The sequence below is a fragment of the Thamnophis sirtalis genome, unplaced genomic scaffold (assembly GCF_051295495.1).
Source record: "Thamnophis sirtalis isolate CommonGarterSnake01/CBP01778 unplaced genomic scaffold, rThaSir2_p1.2 scaffold_7, whole genome shotgun sequence".
Lineage (NCBI taxonomy): Eukaryota > Metazoa > Chordata > Lepidosauria > Squamata > Natricidae > Thamnophis > Thamnophis sirtalis.
This window is the reverse complement of record NW_028261387.1, coordinates 65,201,556-65,218,712: the sequence shown is the minus strand read 5'-3', so window position 1 is coordinate 65,218,712 and position 17,157 is coordinate 65,201,556. Positions and strand designations below refer to the sequence as shown.

The following is a 17,157-nucleotide window of genomic DNA, read 5'->3' as shown; positions in this document are numbered from 1 at the left end:
AAAACTTTTCAGAGAGGTGGGAGAATTTCACTGAAATTCTACAATTAAAGGGTGGTGTACACTTACTTAGTTGCAAGGTGATTGAGTCATAAAGACTTCCTTACCTGTACACTCCTCTCTCTTCAGCTTCCCTGCAACCTATCTGGCTTCTGATATGTCACTTAAATCTCAAGGAAGGAATGTGGACGAGAATGGTTTTTTTCCTTCAGTAATTATTGTAGTGCCACCTAAAATGGGAAGAAAATGTGACAATAATTATTTCTCCCAATCCCTAAAATATCTATAAGTCATCCAGTCAGCTTTTCATACCAATTTGATAAGGTCAAATTGGTATGAACTTCATAAGGTCATTTGTGCTCAGTTCTAATGTTAATATTATTCCTAGCTTCCTGCAAATTTGAAGAAGCAAAGGTTCTCTGATCCTTTAATTATTGATAAAGGTGCATGAGGAATAGTAAAGCAAGATGATTAACAGAGAACTCTGCAATTTAAAATATCACAGATATTCTGGTCAAATCCAATCTATCCAATCCCAATCAAGCCAATCAAAACTGTAAGATCCTCTACTGCATTGTGACTGCCTGTCTGATTGTTGCTATGTATTTTGCAGTTTATCTATCAATTCAGTTACAACCCAAAGGCAGTTAGCAGTACCTAGAATAGTCGGTATAGGCAGTTATTAGCAACTTCAAGAATTAAAACTCTACCTTGTTTTGGATTTGAAGAATCTTTGGAAAAGATCTTCAGAATATTGTGAAGATAGGGGGACGGAGCTCAAATAGCCCCCACCTGAAGTGTCTTAAAGCAGATGCATCATTTCACTGGCTCACACAAAGTCGATACAGCTAGAGCTCAATCTAGTAAAAGATGTATTGGATCTAAAGAGTTGCAGACTGATGCTACATAAATGACTCTACACAACCCATGATACTTCCCCTCCCTCTTTTGAATGCAAAATGCTGTGTAACCCTAGACCGATAAATCTTATCTCCCTTTGGATTTGTAAACTGGTTGTATTGACCTTTGAATATGGCAGCATAACTCACATGCTCATGAGTTCTAGAATAGCCTGCTGTAATGCACTCTACATGGATCTACCATTGGAAGCTAGCCACAATGGATAAGAATGCACTGGCCAGCCTTTTAGTGGGTGGGAGCCATTCAAGTGTTTTAACACTGATTCTACAGAAATGCATTAACTTCCAGTAGGTAAAGTCAAGAGATAGGTTTTAACCTATGTTAAAGGTCCTTTGGGCTCAATACCTGCACATCTCCAGCATCTTTTTCTTCAAGCTGAACCATCTATCTGGTCCACCTATGTCACGTTGGGATGCTGAGAGTTCTTCTTTTCTTCATGCATGTAATTCAGATAGAATTACAACAGATAGAAGACATGTTTTTCTATTGTTTCTTCTTTGTGAAACAGCTTGCCCCACTCACGGGAATCTGGATGGCACCTCTCTTATAATGCTTAGAGAGGCAGTCAAGGCAATAATTCCTCATGGAACTTTCAATTTTTAAAATTGCCTTTGAATATTTGAGGTGGATCAGTTGATAATTTTATGAATTATACATATGTGTCATTGATTTTACCTGGTTATATTGTAAACCACCATGAGTGTTTGTGGAGTGTGGTAATAATTATAATGAAGTAGGTAAACAAACAAATATCACCCATCTGCTTTTTCTTATAAATGTATGCTTCTATCTCCTGTAATAGTTAACTGCAGATGTGATCTGGGATCTCTCGTCCTCAATGGAAACAAAATATGCCAACTCAACATCTATGCAAGAGAAAGAATAACTATAGCTTTGCTCTTTATTCTTAAGTCAACTTGAACAGTAGCTTTTATTATATATGGAACACCAAATTTGGCTGAAGAGTCACCTGGCTGCAACAGAAACCTTTCTTTTTTTTCGCTGTAGTAATTAAGAACACATCCCATAGTTGCATTCTGTGACGGTGCACACTGTTCTAGTCTGGAACAGCTCATTGGCTTCCAGTCTTCACCCACAGTTGTTCAAACTCAAAAGACTAGTAGTCAAAAATTCAGGGATAGAATTCTAATTTTATTACAGATAAAGTTACAGATAATTTTACTACAGATACTAGAAAAGCAATAATTAACAGAAAGCTAACAACTGCCAACTGTTAGCTTATATGTATGTATAAACTAATCCCAAAACTTTTGTTTTTTCCTACTTGTGTATCCTAAGAAGCTGAGAGCCTATTGTTTGTCAGCAGGAAGAAATTGACATCTCTGTACAGGTAGTTCTAATTTACTGATTGCCCTGTTTAGTGACCTTTCAAAGTTACAAAAACTGGGGGGGGGGCACTTTCCAGCCAACACCTCCGTTTTTTTTAACCTTTGCAGTGTTCTTCAGTCACATGACCACTATTACAGTCAATACCGTATATGCCTGATCTGTGGTCTCCCCCCCCCCCTTGCAGAGCAGAAAGATAGGAGAGGAAGGGATTATAAGAGAATAAGCAAGCATACCATGGGGAGTATACATTAAAAGCAATGTGCTGGTTCTGTCAGCCTCGAACCAGATTGATTGATTCTAGAAATTTGAAAATTACCAAAACACTACTTGATCAGAATATATGTGATTACTGGAAATATATTTTACAGAGACTTGAGTTGATTAACTCCTATTATTTGGGTGATGGGGTGGTAGGGGAACTATGGATTAGCTACTTCTGTCAAGCAGAAGGTTGTGCCTGCTGAAAATTATCTGTCATTTTGGGGGGTTGTAAGCTATTACAAATAATTACACTTATCTGGGGAGAACATCTAGTATTCCTGAAATATTTAGGCCACTACTTCTCCTGTTTACCCAAATACCTGAATAATTGTAAATATACTGGACTTGCCTTTTCATTTATATTTGTATGGAGTTGAGACTGGATCTACAAGTATCAACATTTCTTGTAGAATCGGACATGAACGGTATTATTTTCTCAGTGGAAATGGTGGAGTTTATAATTTCAACCCTTAGGAAAAATAGATGCTCCTCCTGAGATTGATGACAGTTTTCAATGCAATAACTTGTCAAATTACTCGATGTATCTTGAAATAAAAGGGCAGAAGTTGGTGACAAGTTCCTGAAGTCTGAATCTAGTATAGAATTTTTGATGTGAATCTTCTTACAAGGAATCAACATCTTTATCATACCCCTAACTGAAAATCACAATATAGAAATGTCTGTTTATCGTATCTGGTTAAAGACAAATAGATTTGATTCTAAAACATCTGGATCTCTTCCATGTTTAAGAAACAGTTTGCAGTGCCATTTTGTGCAGCTTACTCTCTTGACTGAACTCTAATCCTTCTTTTGAAATCTTATTACTCACTTGCATCTTCTTTTTGTTTGGCTGATACAGTATAGATTTATTCAACTTATGTGTCCATATTGTCGTCTTTGAATAATGATGCAATGGTTCCTATTCTACAGGCAGAGATAGGATTTCAATAGCATAACATTCAACATTTCATCAGAGACGATAGAAGTCTGTTTATAATGTTAGAGAATGGTACTGTTTGCTTAGCAACTTTTGTTTTCTAATCTGTGCATAATATACAGATGAACCTTTGTTTATAATTCTGTATTTCTTATAATACTCCACACTTTAAGGTGGTTAGTTTACTATTCCTATGGTTACCAGATTTGCAATTATATAATAGCTTCTTCTAGTTTAAAATAAATACTGATTCTCATTTTCTTGCAGAATACATCTGAATTTTTGTAGGAGAAAATTGGCATCCCATAATCTCTTGCTAAATTGGAGTGTGGAACTTGGCCATCCAAGGAAAAAGAGCTGGTGAAATAATGAGTTGAGGATTTAAAATCCTTGCTTGGCCATGAAGTTCATTGGTTGTCAACCAGCATAATGTAATTTATTGTATAATGTTTTTGTGAAGGCATATAGCAAGTGGGACAATGTCGGCATAAGCTTTGCCCAACTCGCCACAATTCCTCAGTGCTGCCACTTGGAAGGAAGATTGCTTTAAACTACTTTGATCCTTTCAGACTATAGGTAAAACAACAATAAAGCAAATTTTGCTCATTTCATCACCATCAATAAACCTTTATCTTAATCTGTATTGTTACAGCATGGTGGAGAATCTGTGGCTTTTCAGCTACTTTGGACTGCATCTCTTTTTATCCCTAGACCTTAACCATCATTGGAATTGCCATTCCCACTCCACGTGGGAAAGACAGATAAAGCATCTCTTTCTGTTACTTGAAATAATCAGGGACAGATCCTTATGAGTTTAGCTATCTTGGTTCTTGTGAGTGACCACTGATGGTTGTCCCTGAACTTGAATGAAATGTCAGAAATGCTCCTTAACTGAACAGAATCACTCTCAAATATATAAAATGTGACAAGCTGCAGAGTTTGACAGAGGATTCGAGAAAAATATTTTTAAGGCAATTTTGCTATTTGAATTTAGAGTCAGGGAATAATAGAGAATCTGAACAACAACAAAAAATTGAGCTATTTAAAAAAAATCACATTTATAGTAATATTTATATTCATGTCAGTTTTCAAGTATCACAATATATTGTATTTAAGTACATAACTGGATTTCAGATTATTTGGGAGAGGGAATTAAAACAATGACACTAACAAAGCAGTATGCAGGCTTAGATATTCTACTGAATTTTACAAGGAACTCAACGTACATTGAAGGAGGTGGATGGAAAACACACCTTAGGGAAAATACACCTTAGCTTTTGGCCCCTGGGTAAAACATGAGATTATCCAAGTTTCTAATTCACATTATATGATCAATCACTGATTGTATTAATTTGTTCTATGAAGTACTTGTAGAAAAATGCTGCAAGGAGATATCTCTGGCCTCATTTCTTGCAATGTGTGGCTTCCAATCAAATCTATCTTTGTAGTTGTGAAGAGTCAATATTCACTTGGTGGAATTTAATTAGGAATTAACTAAGTGCATGAACTTTGCCTACAAAAGTTTATATTCAGAAACAATCCAGTCACAAAAGTCTATGAGAGCATGGGAAATCTATCAGCCACCAAAAAAACTGTGGGCTGTTTCTACATTTTTAGCACTTCATTAAAAAAGTGAGAAAAGGAATTTTCTTTAAGCAAAACCAATTTCATATTCAGAACTGGAGTTGATTTAATCAATCCATTCTTATAGCCTTGACAAATTCTTTCTGTAAACTTCAGACCTCTTGTTGTCTCTTGGAGACATTATAAAAAATTAATAGAAATTGTTCTTTTATAACAGCACATTTTTAAAAAAATGTCAGAGAGGAATTCTTGATCTCTGTGAAGGAAGTTGATTCTTCTGTGGCTTCAGTTAGAATTGATCTGCTGGAAAATATGATGAGATGGCTTGGAAAGTTTCAGAAACTTGAAACTTTGCTGGATCAGAGCAATAGCTCACCAAGTCCAGCATCTACATATGCTCACACAAAAGAACTCAAGTCACAAAGGAAATACAGCAGCTGCTATTTTTAAAAAAATAGTATGCTTATTCCCAGTACTTTTTGAACACTAACTGGCAGTCAAGGAACAATAAAAAAGGAGGGGAAATAATTGTACCTTATTAATTTTACTATTCATAAGCAGAACAAACTATCAAAAATTTAAGTCTGGGAATCTGTATTTTTAGATGGACCTTGCAAAGACCACAGAGAGATTCCAATTGTAAAGTAGATAAACCTGAGAACTTGTCTTTTCTGGTTTTGCTTTTTGCCCTGTACCTTGGGTTGTATAACTCAACATAATCTTGCAGAAATATCTGCAGCTTCTGATGCTTACATCAAAATGACAAATGTCTGTACAATAGAAACAGAGTTTGCCATCATGATGCACAATGCTGCTTTCATCATATGTCCCCTTAACCATTCCATAGATGCCTCTGTGGGATTCTATCCAAGTTACTTTGTTTTACTTTGTTTTATTTCATTTATTTATTTTGATTTGGACTAGAGTTGCATAAATACACACTTTTGGGATAAAACAACTTCTAGTACTCTTTCATTCAGCAGAAACTCAATGTGTACTTTGACTTTTGAGCAGGCAGAAGTAACCTGTTCTACTCTTGGATGAATTAAAGCTAAAGGGAAATACCTCTTAACAAAGTTGTATTGATAGTGAGAAATTATTACCACTGAATATATTATGAGCTGCTATGTGTAATTAAGGAAGTTTACAAAACACAGACCACTTTCACAGTTTAGCCATTCTTCTGATGGCAGATGATTGGCGTGCTGCTTTCGTTGGTATTATTATAGCCATTCTCCAAGGAGAAGCTTTTAAACACATGATTGCAACCTGGTGGTCTAATTTGTAAAACTTCCATACACTTAAAACAATCTTAGTTGATTTAAGGTTCACTTGGTTGGTTAAATGTGCCACTCATTTCAGTAGTATATTAAAATAGCACATAGCCTAGTATGCATGTGTACTATATAAGCATATGAATGTTTGCCTACTAGATGACAAGGGAGTAAAATTGCATCTGGCCAACCTTGTCTAGAGGTTAACCTTGGAAGCTAAGAAGAATTGGGTCTAGTTACTATCAGAATGAGATAACACTAAGGATTATTAGAGTTGTGGAACAGGCTGAGAAATTTAAAACATCCTGGGAGAAACCAGTGGCAACTGATATAGGTAAAAGGTAAATGTTGCCCTCACACATATATGCTAGTCATTCCCGACTATAGCGGGAGGTGCTCATCTCTGTTTCAAAGCCGAAGAGCCAACGCTGTCCAAAGATGTCTCCGTGGTCATGTGGCCGGCATGATTAAATGCCGAAGGCACACCAAATGCTGTTACCTTCCCACCAAAGGTGTTTCTATTTTTTCTACTTGTATTTTTACATGCTTTTGAACTGCTAGGTTGGCAGAAGATCTCTCTGTCTGTCTGTCTTTCTCTCTTTCTCTTTCTCAATAAAGCTATATGGTAATGTCCATAGAGTCATTGCAAATCAAATTTGGCTCAGCATCATATTTGTTAAAGGAGGTGAACAAAATTAGATAATTTATTTTTCCTCTTTGTTTGAAAAAGTTTTACAGCAGATATTCATCTTGAATAAAATTTTCAGGAAGGTAATCTGAGAAACAGAGGCAAATAATAGCCCAGATGTCCCTGTCAAGTTAGGTCACCTCAGTTCAGATTTCACAATTTAAGATACAAATTGCTATTTCAGTTTCTGAGCATACAAGAGACAGACTATGGATTAATATGTCTCCCTAATTTCATTCCCCTACACATCGCTTCCTTATGTTCATAAATGTATTCCCATCTTCATAGCAGAGCAACGTCCAGAGCTTAAGTAGCTTAAGTAGTTAAGATATTATAGATGTTACTGTATATTTAATAGTTATTGCTGTACATGCCCCAAATTCCTGGCAACAGGAACATTCTGAATTATTCCAGTCTGTAGAACCAATTTAACTAGCATCACTGTCAGATTTACACCAGACACAGCAGCAAATGTTGTCTTTCCAGGAACTCAATCCTGGCTTTCTTTCCCCCAGCTTTGAGAATTGTGCATATCTCTTCCTTTTTAAGTAATTACTTTGGCCAAAGACTTAATACTTCTTGCCTTGTCAGTGCCAGGTCTTATACCACCATGTCTCATTATTATTATGATGGTTGGTTACATAGTCAGCCAAATGTTTACACTGGGTTTGGCATTTTTATTTAACTATTGAGGCCCTCCCAAGGACTTGCGATATGCAGATACCTAATAATATGAAAGGTATTGTTGCAGAATATAAAGTGTTCAAATATAATTGCCTTTTACAATTGACTAATGGTGATTTTGTCAATGTCAGTGGCATTCACATAGTACTTCAAATATTTTGGGGTTACACCCAAGGCACCTATAACTGTTGGTACTATCTTTGTTTTATTTTGTCACAGCCATTCTGTTTCTATTTGCAGGTCTTTATATTTTGTGATTTTCTTCAGTTATTTCTCTTTTTCTGTCCTCAGCTATTGCAATATTAACTATCCAGACATTTTTGCCTTTCTCATCAATAATTGTTAAGTTTGGGGTGTTATGTGACAGGTACTTGTCTGTTTGAATTCTGAACTCCCAGAACATTTTAGCTTCTTCATTTTCCATTACTTTGTCTACTTCTTGCTTAGAGATTTCCAATGCACCATTTTTGCTACTACCATTATTATTATGTTATTTAGAAAAAAAAATTAGTACAAAATACTAGCTTCAACTATACTCTTTTATTTCCAGGAATGCTTCTTGGGCTGCTTTATGCAAGCCAACTTTTATCTTCAGATGGCTACTCTCCAGTGCTGAAAAATGTTGAAATCATTTCGGCTTTATCTTTAGGCCAGAAACACACTTAAAAAAAAAAGTTTTTGGACTCCAATCCTTTTTTTTCCTACTAAGAAATAAACAAAGTGTTGTATTCAGCAATCAGCTTGAAGAAACCACGATCCCAGGACTGAACAGAGAGAAGGGTTGTTTTCCCTTTTGGGTTATGAAAGTGAACATGACCAAGAGGGCAGAGCTTGTATATTCTGCACAATGATATCGGGAAAGAAAAAAAGTGGGGAGGGGAGAAGGCTAGGAGAAGTTCTAATTAAGAGACGTGGTTGAATCCAGCTAAAATTGGATTGGATTAAACAGAGTCTCAAAAAGAGAGTCTTCAAGCCAACTAGGGCAGGGATGGTTAACCTTTTTGTTGTTGCGTGGAGAAAGCACATATGCGTGTGCAATAGCATGCACGTGTGTGCCCACACCCATAATGCCACGCACATATGACATCCGCATGGTGCACCCTACTCCCTGTGCATGCACATGTAACCTCCACACATGAGAGCCCAACACCCCCCCATGCACCACGTTTTGGACCTAGCAGGCCTCCCTGAAGCCCCCTGGGATCAGAAACAGGGTACGGGGGGAATGCTGCACCCTCTGCGCTCCTCCCCACCCCCTGTGATTGTGTACGTGACCCCCACGCATATGCACACATGTCTCCCACATGCACTTTACCCCCTCACTCATGTGCGGCAGAGACCTAAAAATCAGCTGGCCAGCAGGAGGCGTGCAGGCATGCACGATGGCGCTGAGCTGGGGCAATGACTCATGTCCCCACAGAGAGGGGTCCATGTGCCACCTGTGGCACACAAGCCATAGGTTCGCTATCACAGAACTAGGGAGAGGGAAAAATCGACAAAAGACACAGTAGAGTTAATGTACCTGTAAGAAGCTAGAGTGTGTCAGGAAACAGAACCTTTTTGAAGATTTATGAGAAACCAAGACAGAGCTTTGTGAATATTCCCATATTTACTTGAGGAATGATCAAGGCATCCCTCATTGTGTGAGCATTCCCCTCAAAAGATTTGAAAAATTCTATATCAATTTCCTGCTTAAAAGAGGAAGCTGCAGGAAGAAGTTCTCCCAACAGATCTCCCTTAAATCTGTTGGCTCCATGTAGTTAGCATCTCTCTCACTGTTAGGTAAGCAGGCTGGGACTGTCGAGAATTAAATTTTGCAAGCTCAGTAGCATCACAAATTGCTTACTGCTGACCTAGAGGAATCTTTTAAATCAAATGGGATTCATCTGTTTGCTTAAAGATCTAAATTAGATCTTGCCAGTTAGTGTTCGCTCAGGCTTCGTGACAGCTATCTTTTAATTACTTGGATAATTAAAGCTGACATTTTTCCTTTTTCTGGCAATTCTCACAGTGTAAACAAAAAGGATCTTTGCATTTTCTGTTCTTTTGAGTGGCAAATTTAAAAAGACACATATAATTGCTGGTTTTTTTTCCAGTCCAAGCATAGCACTGAGTATGTTTCTCTGTTTAATTTGTGATGGATCTCAAGGGAATTGCAGATTATACTGGATTCCAAAATTAAGATGAAATAGAATAATATTTGGATCTGATCTGATTTGTTCTGATCTGATCCAGTGCTCTTACATAGTCCAGATTTTTGTTTTTACAGTAGCAGCCATCTGTGGGAGTTTCACAAGCCATAGCTCCCTCCATCTCAAGTTCCCATGCAGTTTGACTGACATTCTTTATATCCTTTCCAACTTTCCACTTTCCCTTTTTGACATCTCATGACTATGCTATATGTTGAGCATGGTCACATTGTGAGATATATACATATACATACATACATACATACATACATGCACGCACGCGCACACACACACACACACACACACACACACATGCAATGAATATGCAGTTTTATTTTCAGTTATATTTCCTATCATGGAGATGTTTTGTATGCTCTCCTTAACACCGAGTTTTTCTTTTTTCTAAAGATTTGCATAGCTCTACTTCTACATTTATTGGAATATCTTTTGAGTTCTTTTAAAATTACGGTTACAACCCATCTAATATTATATACCTGTGTTGCCGAACCTATGGTATGTGTGCCAGAGGTGCCGTTGCCAGCTGCTCTCTTTGTTTCCAGCCCACTGGTCTTTGCGCATGCTGGAGCAGGTGGCTGGTGCATGCATGCGCACCACCACCTTGTCTTCAGGTTTCCGGCACGCCAGTGTGTGCATGGGCATCACACATGTTCTGGTTTGGGCACTCTGTGCCCAAAAGGTTCACCATCACTATTATATAGTAACTTGAACATGATTCTGCATATGTGTTTCAGAATCTGTTTCATTTAAGCAAAGTTGCAGAAATAATATTATTAAATTTAGTTCTGTAGGGTGTCTGCTGTAGGTAGAATCTCAGGAAATTTTCTTCTAGCCTGTTTTTTTTGTTTTTTTAAAAAAGATTCTTACAAGCTTCCACTCATGGGTAAAACTACAGTAGCAAAATCTTTGGGTCATGTTATTTGGCACTAATCTAGAGTCATGTCAAGGCGTGTGACTATGATTGCTGGCAACAGATGGTGCCAGTGACTGTGATTGCCTTCCATCTATTGATATTCCCAGTTCCAAGATCTGTTGGGTGGAAACTGGTTTCAGGTTCCATTTGAAAATAATTAGAGTACAGTTTCTTCTTCTAAAAAAAGAATTGAGGCAGATGCAGCTCCAGAATTTAGATTCTCTCCTAGAATTGGCTGAAGAAGGTTATGACCTGGCTAAGTTAAAATGATCTGAACGTAAAGAATAAATTAGACCACCTCATTCAGTTTATCATGCTTTGTGCTTTTCAGATGTCTTGTTTTTACTTATTTATTAAGTTGACATTTGTGGGAATGATTCGGTTGGCCTGCTCACAGTTAACTTCAGAACAACTTTTTCTTAGTGTAATGGGGTTTATTCCAGACAAGGCAGACAGGATTGCATCCTAGTATGGACGGGGCTGCCTGCCTTAGAATTCTTCCTCATTTAAGTGACCTCAAAGCAGTTTCGACAGCATATTTTGAAGTTCATGATTTCATTTGCTCTTGAACCATTTATTTTCTTCATGTTCTGTTGTAATGTTTATCATATGAATTCTGAAGTAGACAGATGAAGTAGCCTAGTATATTCATACATCAAGGACTATCTATAACGTGTTGCAGTCTGCACAAATTGTATAAATGTATAATTAGTAACCAAAGCCAGACATGTTTGAGGTCTCTTGCGTTTCCAATATCCATAAGATTTTAGCAATGCAATCTTATAGAGCATTATAATGTTTTTGTTCCTGTACAGATTATTCTTCTGTCTCTCTGTTTTTTGTTTCCTTTTGATTCTTTTAAAATGATTTGTTATCTTGTTCATTTTAATTTTTGAAAAGCTGTCAAAGCCCTTCACTGTTTTGCATAGGTTGAAAAGGTTATATTGATGTTCCTTAGAAAATCCTTGGGTATAGTTTTCAAGGAGCGTTTGAAATGCAAAATGAGAAAGGTTAGGAAAAGATAATTTCTCATTCTAGCCCGCCTGCTCATTAAAATGCTTCTCTTTTCAACTGATTTATATTTATGAAGCAACTGTTTTCAGTTGATGATTGATAGTGAACAGATACAGATTAATGTTTTGGTGTTTAAGAGTGAAATTTCCCTTGCATAGTAACAAGTTACTACCAATTCATTGTGCCATTTGCACATACTGCCCAAAATTAGTATTGCACTGAATGAAGGAGACTTCGTCTTCTTAAAAAGCTGAAGGTAGTGAAGAAAAGCTTCCCTTCCATGGAGTTTACATTCATTCTTTATATTACAGTTGCCACTGGTCTAAGGAAAGGGTCCCCAACCTTTTGGACCTCAGGGACCACTAAATTCATAATGTTAAATCCCGCGGACCACTAATATGATCTGCCTAATGACCAGCTGGGTGGGTGTGGCTAGGTGGTCATATTACTGGGTGGACGTGGCCAATTCAATGTCACTCACATTGAGGGGCACATCACCAGCCTCTACTTGCCCCTCTCAGCCATTCCTCCCCTGCCCACCTCAGCTCCTTAGGGCTGCAACAGGAAGTAGTTGTTGCAGCTAAGCAGCCACCATGAGAAAGAGTTGGCAAAATAGCTGGATCAGTTCAAAGTGGACCTGACCGAGAAGGAGGGTCAGCAGAAGCACCTCACTGAGGACAACAAGCATAGGCTTTTAAAGCAGAGGGAAGAATTGTGGGAGTGCAAGGCTAGGTACTGGTGCCTGGAGGCTCAGCGGGCTGAGATGGCCAGCAAGTTCCATACCATGATGCAGTCCCATTGAAACAAGACCCTCTGGTTCTTTGCCACCAGAGGCACTTCCCCCAAGCCTTCGCCCAAAGCCCCACACCAGGAGGCTGAAGCAAACCCCAAGCCGAGGTGGCGCAGTAGTTAGGGTGCAGTACTGCAGGCCACTTCAGCCGACTGCTATCTGCAGTTCAGCGGTTCAAATCTCACCGGCTCAAGGTTGACTCAGCCTTCCATCCTTCCAAGGTGGGTGAAATGAGGACCCAGACTGTGGGTGCTGACTCTGTAAACTGCTTAGAGAGGGCTGAAAGCCCTATGAAGTGGTATATAAGTCTAACTGCTATTGCTATAAGGCGGAATTCCCCCCCCCCCGACCCCTACAAAAAATCCCCGAAGGGGAAGACTCTCTGCAGCAACACAAATGTTTGTTGCAAGTATCCAGCTCAGGGGCCATACCCCTAATTTAGTACCATATAAAAAATGCAAATAATTTTTCTGCACACCACCAAAATTTTCTCCACCACTTGGTGACCACTGGTCTAAGGGGTGTGACAGTGGTAGTCAAGAAACGGTTCCACCACAAAACCGCGGTAGACTAAAGCGCGCTCGACGAAAGCGCGTACCTGACGTCATCACAGCGTGACGAAAACATCACGCTGTGAGCGGTAAAGTTAAAATTAACGCGAAAACCTTACCCTAACCCCCCCAAACCTAACCCTAAACCTAACCCTAAACCTAACCCTTAACCTAACCCTAAACCTAACCCTTAACCTAACCCTTAACCTAACCCTTAACCTAACGCTAAACCTAACGCTAACCCTTAACCTAACCCTAAACCTAACCCTAACGCTTAACGTAACCCTAAACCTAACCCTAACCCTTAACCTAACCCTAACCCTAACCCTAAACCTAACCGTTACCTTTACGTGAATCGGCTTGCTTTAAAAGCGCTTTTTAAAGCGCCCTTTTTTCTCTGCGGTCGTATTTGTCGCGCTGCTGATGACGTCAGGTACGCGCTTTAATCGGGCGCGCTTTAGTGGACCGCGGTTTTGTCGTGCCACGCAAGAAACAACCATTTGCTGGCAAATAAACTGTTTGGGTTGTACCATTACAGTTTGCTAGGATGCTCTCTGTCATTCCAGGTTTTCTCCGAGATAGTGGCTTTGTGAGAACATCTATGAGTTCCTGAAACTCCAAATACATTCACTAGATTAAACATTTCACCTATCAAGATTTGGATCTGTTACAAAGTTCATGTGTTTATTTATGTATTAAATTTTATGCTGCCCATTTCCACTGTAAGGGGATTCCAGTTGGCCTACAGATTATAAAAAGTTAAATAGAAAAGTAATTAAAATATTTAAACTGCTAATTAAAATTTTGAATAGAATAGAATAGGAGAAGAGAAGAAGAGAGAAGGGAAGAGAGTTCTTTATTGACCAAGTGTGATTGGACACACAAGGAATTTGTCTTCAGTGCATAGGTTCTCAGTGTACATACAAAGTTATACAAATAACAGGATTAAGAAACAGATGATGGGGCTGAGGCCTTCTTGCCCTATCAACCACCTTCAGCAATAAGTGCCACTCTCAGGGCTCCAACCAGCAAAGCCAAGTTTTAATACCCTTCCAGAATGCTGAGAGGGTGAGAGCAGTTCTCATCTCCAGTGGTAGAGTGTTCCATAGGGACGAGGCCACAGCAGAAAAGGCTTTTCTCCTTGACCCTGCCTGCAAGAATTCCTTAGCAGGCCTCTTCTGCCGGCAGAAGAGGGCCAGGCTAATCCCACTGAGGTGAGATGGTTCCTCAGATACATGTTCATAAAAAAACATTCTGTGCTGCGATTTATAGTTCCATGTTACTCTGATACTTTGCTTAAAGCAGGCTTCTATCCAACTGCATATTTTTTCAATTATCTCAAAACTTTTCCAGATGCATCAGAGACCTCAGCATGCCCAGAATGAAATTTACCAAGAAAGAGGGTGCTGAATCAGCCTTCCCTGCGATGTTAATTATGTCAGCCGCACACCATGTTGGCTAACCTCTAAAATGTATATCTTTGTCTGTCATAAATGTTACCCATTATTACCTATTCAATCCCTCGCATCAGTTACTCACAAGCCCACATACCCCATTAGATCCTGTCATCACACTGATGCAGCCGTACTCCTTATTATGATGAAACTAAAAGGAAGCAGCCAGGCTGATAACCACAGACTGAGATAAATCATGAAGAAAAGGCCTTCAGCGGTGGTGTTTGAGTTTCAGGGTAACCCTGCAATTAATTCAGAGCAATGTTAGGATGGGAATATCAGATTTCTGGCTCTAGTTTTCTATAGACCATTGTCTGTCATTTCTTTTCCTTTCTGGAGAAGCCTTTGATAAAGTCTTCTGCACAGCATTTGTTCCTTCCTTCCTTCCTTCCTTCCTTCCTTCCTTCCTTCCTTCCTTCCTTCCTTCCTTCCTTCCTTCCTTCCTTCCGGCCTGCCTGCCTGCCTGCCTGCCTGGCTTCCTGCCTGCCTGCCTGCTTGCCTTCCTTCCTTCCTTCCTTCCTTCCTTCCTTCTTTCCTTCCTTCCTTCCTTCCTTCCTTCCTTCCTTCCTTCCTTCCTCTTGATTGTTTCATGTAGGATTTTTTTTTAATACAGTGCTACTGGCATGAATAAGAACTCTGACATTGAGAGAAGCTGTTGTGATTATAGGATATCACATAACGAAACAATATTTAAAAAAATGAAAAGCACTGCAGGCTCCTTCATTTTGGTTTTCTTGGCTGCGTAACTGAATCTGATTTATATTCCAGCTATTTGAAGGAATTTCTAGAAACTGCTGCAGGGAGTCCAGTTTAAATGAAACCATGTGTAGCCTGCTAATAAAATGCCGGCAGCTATAATCCGCAAACTGGTTCTTGATGTTTTATGATCTTAAGCTGAAGTTTAGTAAGGATACATTCAGATGGAGTGATTGTTCAAATTGATAGCTAAAAAGGGTATTTTTCAGCAAACTCTAAAAATGCTAGAAAATATGTTTTTCATGAACGTTCAGTTACAATCTAGAATGACCATTATTTACTTATGTAGTCAATCTGTATGGATGTGCAACTCATCACAGTGACTTTAAGCTGGCTATACAATCTTTAAAGGTAAATATAGGCAACACTCTATGCAACACTAGATCCTTGACATGTACATCCAAATGGCCACTAACAGCAATATCTATAACCACAAAAGCTACAATATTTCATGGGTAGAAACTACACCCATGGCTGGGAACACAACCAAGACTTTAAAGCTTTATGAAAAGCTGTCATGGTCAGCATAAGTTGAATCTCATGGAATGTGGTTTTCCAAGAAGTTGGCACTACAACAGTGGTGGGTTTAAAAATTTTTTAGAACTTCTTCTGTAGGTGTGGCCTGCTTTGTGGGAGTAGCTTGCTGGCCATGTGACCGGGTGGGAGTAGCTTGTCAGCCATGTGACTGAGTGGCAGTGGCTTGGCAGTCATGTGACTGGGTGGGCATGGCCAACTTGTAAAATGTGGTGAAACTTACTTAACAACGCTCTTGCTTAGCAACCAAAATATTGGCTCAGAAACTGGCATTTGAAGCATGCAATTCTTAAAGCTATCAAGTTACAAGACCCTTGCATCCCTAACCCTTCAGAAAAAAGAACCCCGGGGGTGTTCAAACTTGACAGCTTTAAGACTTGTGGACTTCAACTCCCAGAATTCCTCCTCCAGTCACGTTGGCTCAGAAACTCTGGCATTGAAGTGTGCAAGTCTTAAAGCTGTCAAGTTACAAGACCCTTGTACCCCTAACCCTTTAGAAAAAAAAAACGGGGATGTTCAAACTTGACAGCTTTAAGACTTGTGGACTTCAACTCCCAGAATTCCTCCTCCAGTCATGTTGGCTCAGGAACTCTGGCATTGAAGTGTGCAAGTCTTAAAGCTGTTAAGTTACAAGACCCTTGCACCCCTAACCCTTTAAAAAAAAAAACCCAGGGATGTTCAAACTTGACAGCTTTAAGACTTTAAGGTCTAGATAGGACTCTTAGAGTGGGTGGGGCGAATGGTAAACCAGCCAATCAGTGAGCCATGGGTGGGGCAAGTGTGGTGCAGACGGGCGGGGGGAGGGAGCTGGAACCGGTTCTAAATGGCACTGTAGATTTGTGGAACCTCTTCTATAGAAGAGGTTAGAACTGGCGGGAACCCATCCCTGCACTACAACCAAGGTGGTCTGCTTTCTGTGTACCACTAGTTGAGACTCTTTGATCGATCGGACCTCTAGCGTCCCACTACTGTTGGATCTCATATGCCTGGTAGAAACAATTGGAGAGAGGTGGTCCACAGATTAAAAAAATAGTGATGAAAGACAAGATTAAGCAAAAATACCCTCCTTCACTGTTTTTTTCATGTTTTTTTCCATTTGTACGTGTGCAAATATGAGCACTCATATACGTCACAGTTCTCTTGTATTTTATGCTGGCTACTTGTTATGGAAACGACGTCACAAGACCTTGCACAGCCTCTGGTTGTAGAAGGGCAGAAATAGAATATAAGCCTCACGCTGCT

At 39.2% G+C, this 17,157-nt stretch overlaps 1 protein-coding gene across 1 annotated transcript in view; it reads left to right on the top strand.

The window, feature by feature from the left end:
- SNTA1 (syntrophin alpha 1) overlaps positions 1-17,157 on the top strand; it is a 60,287-nt gene that overhangs the window by 5,074 nt on the left and 38,056 nt on the right. The window lies entirely within an intron of this gene.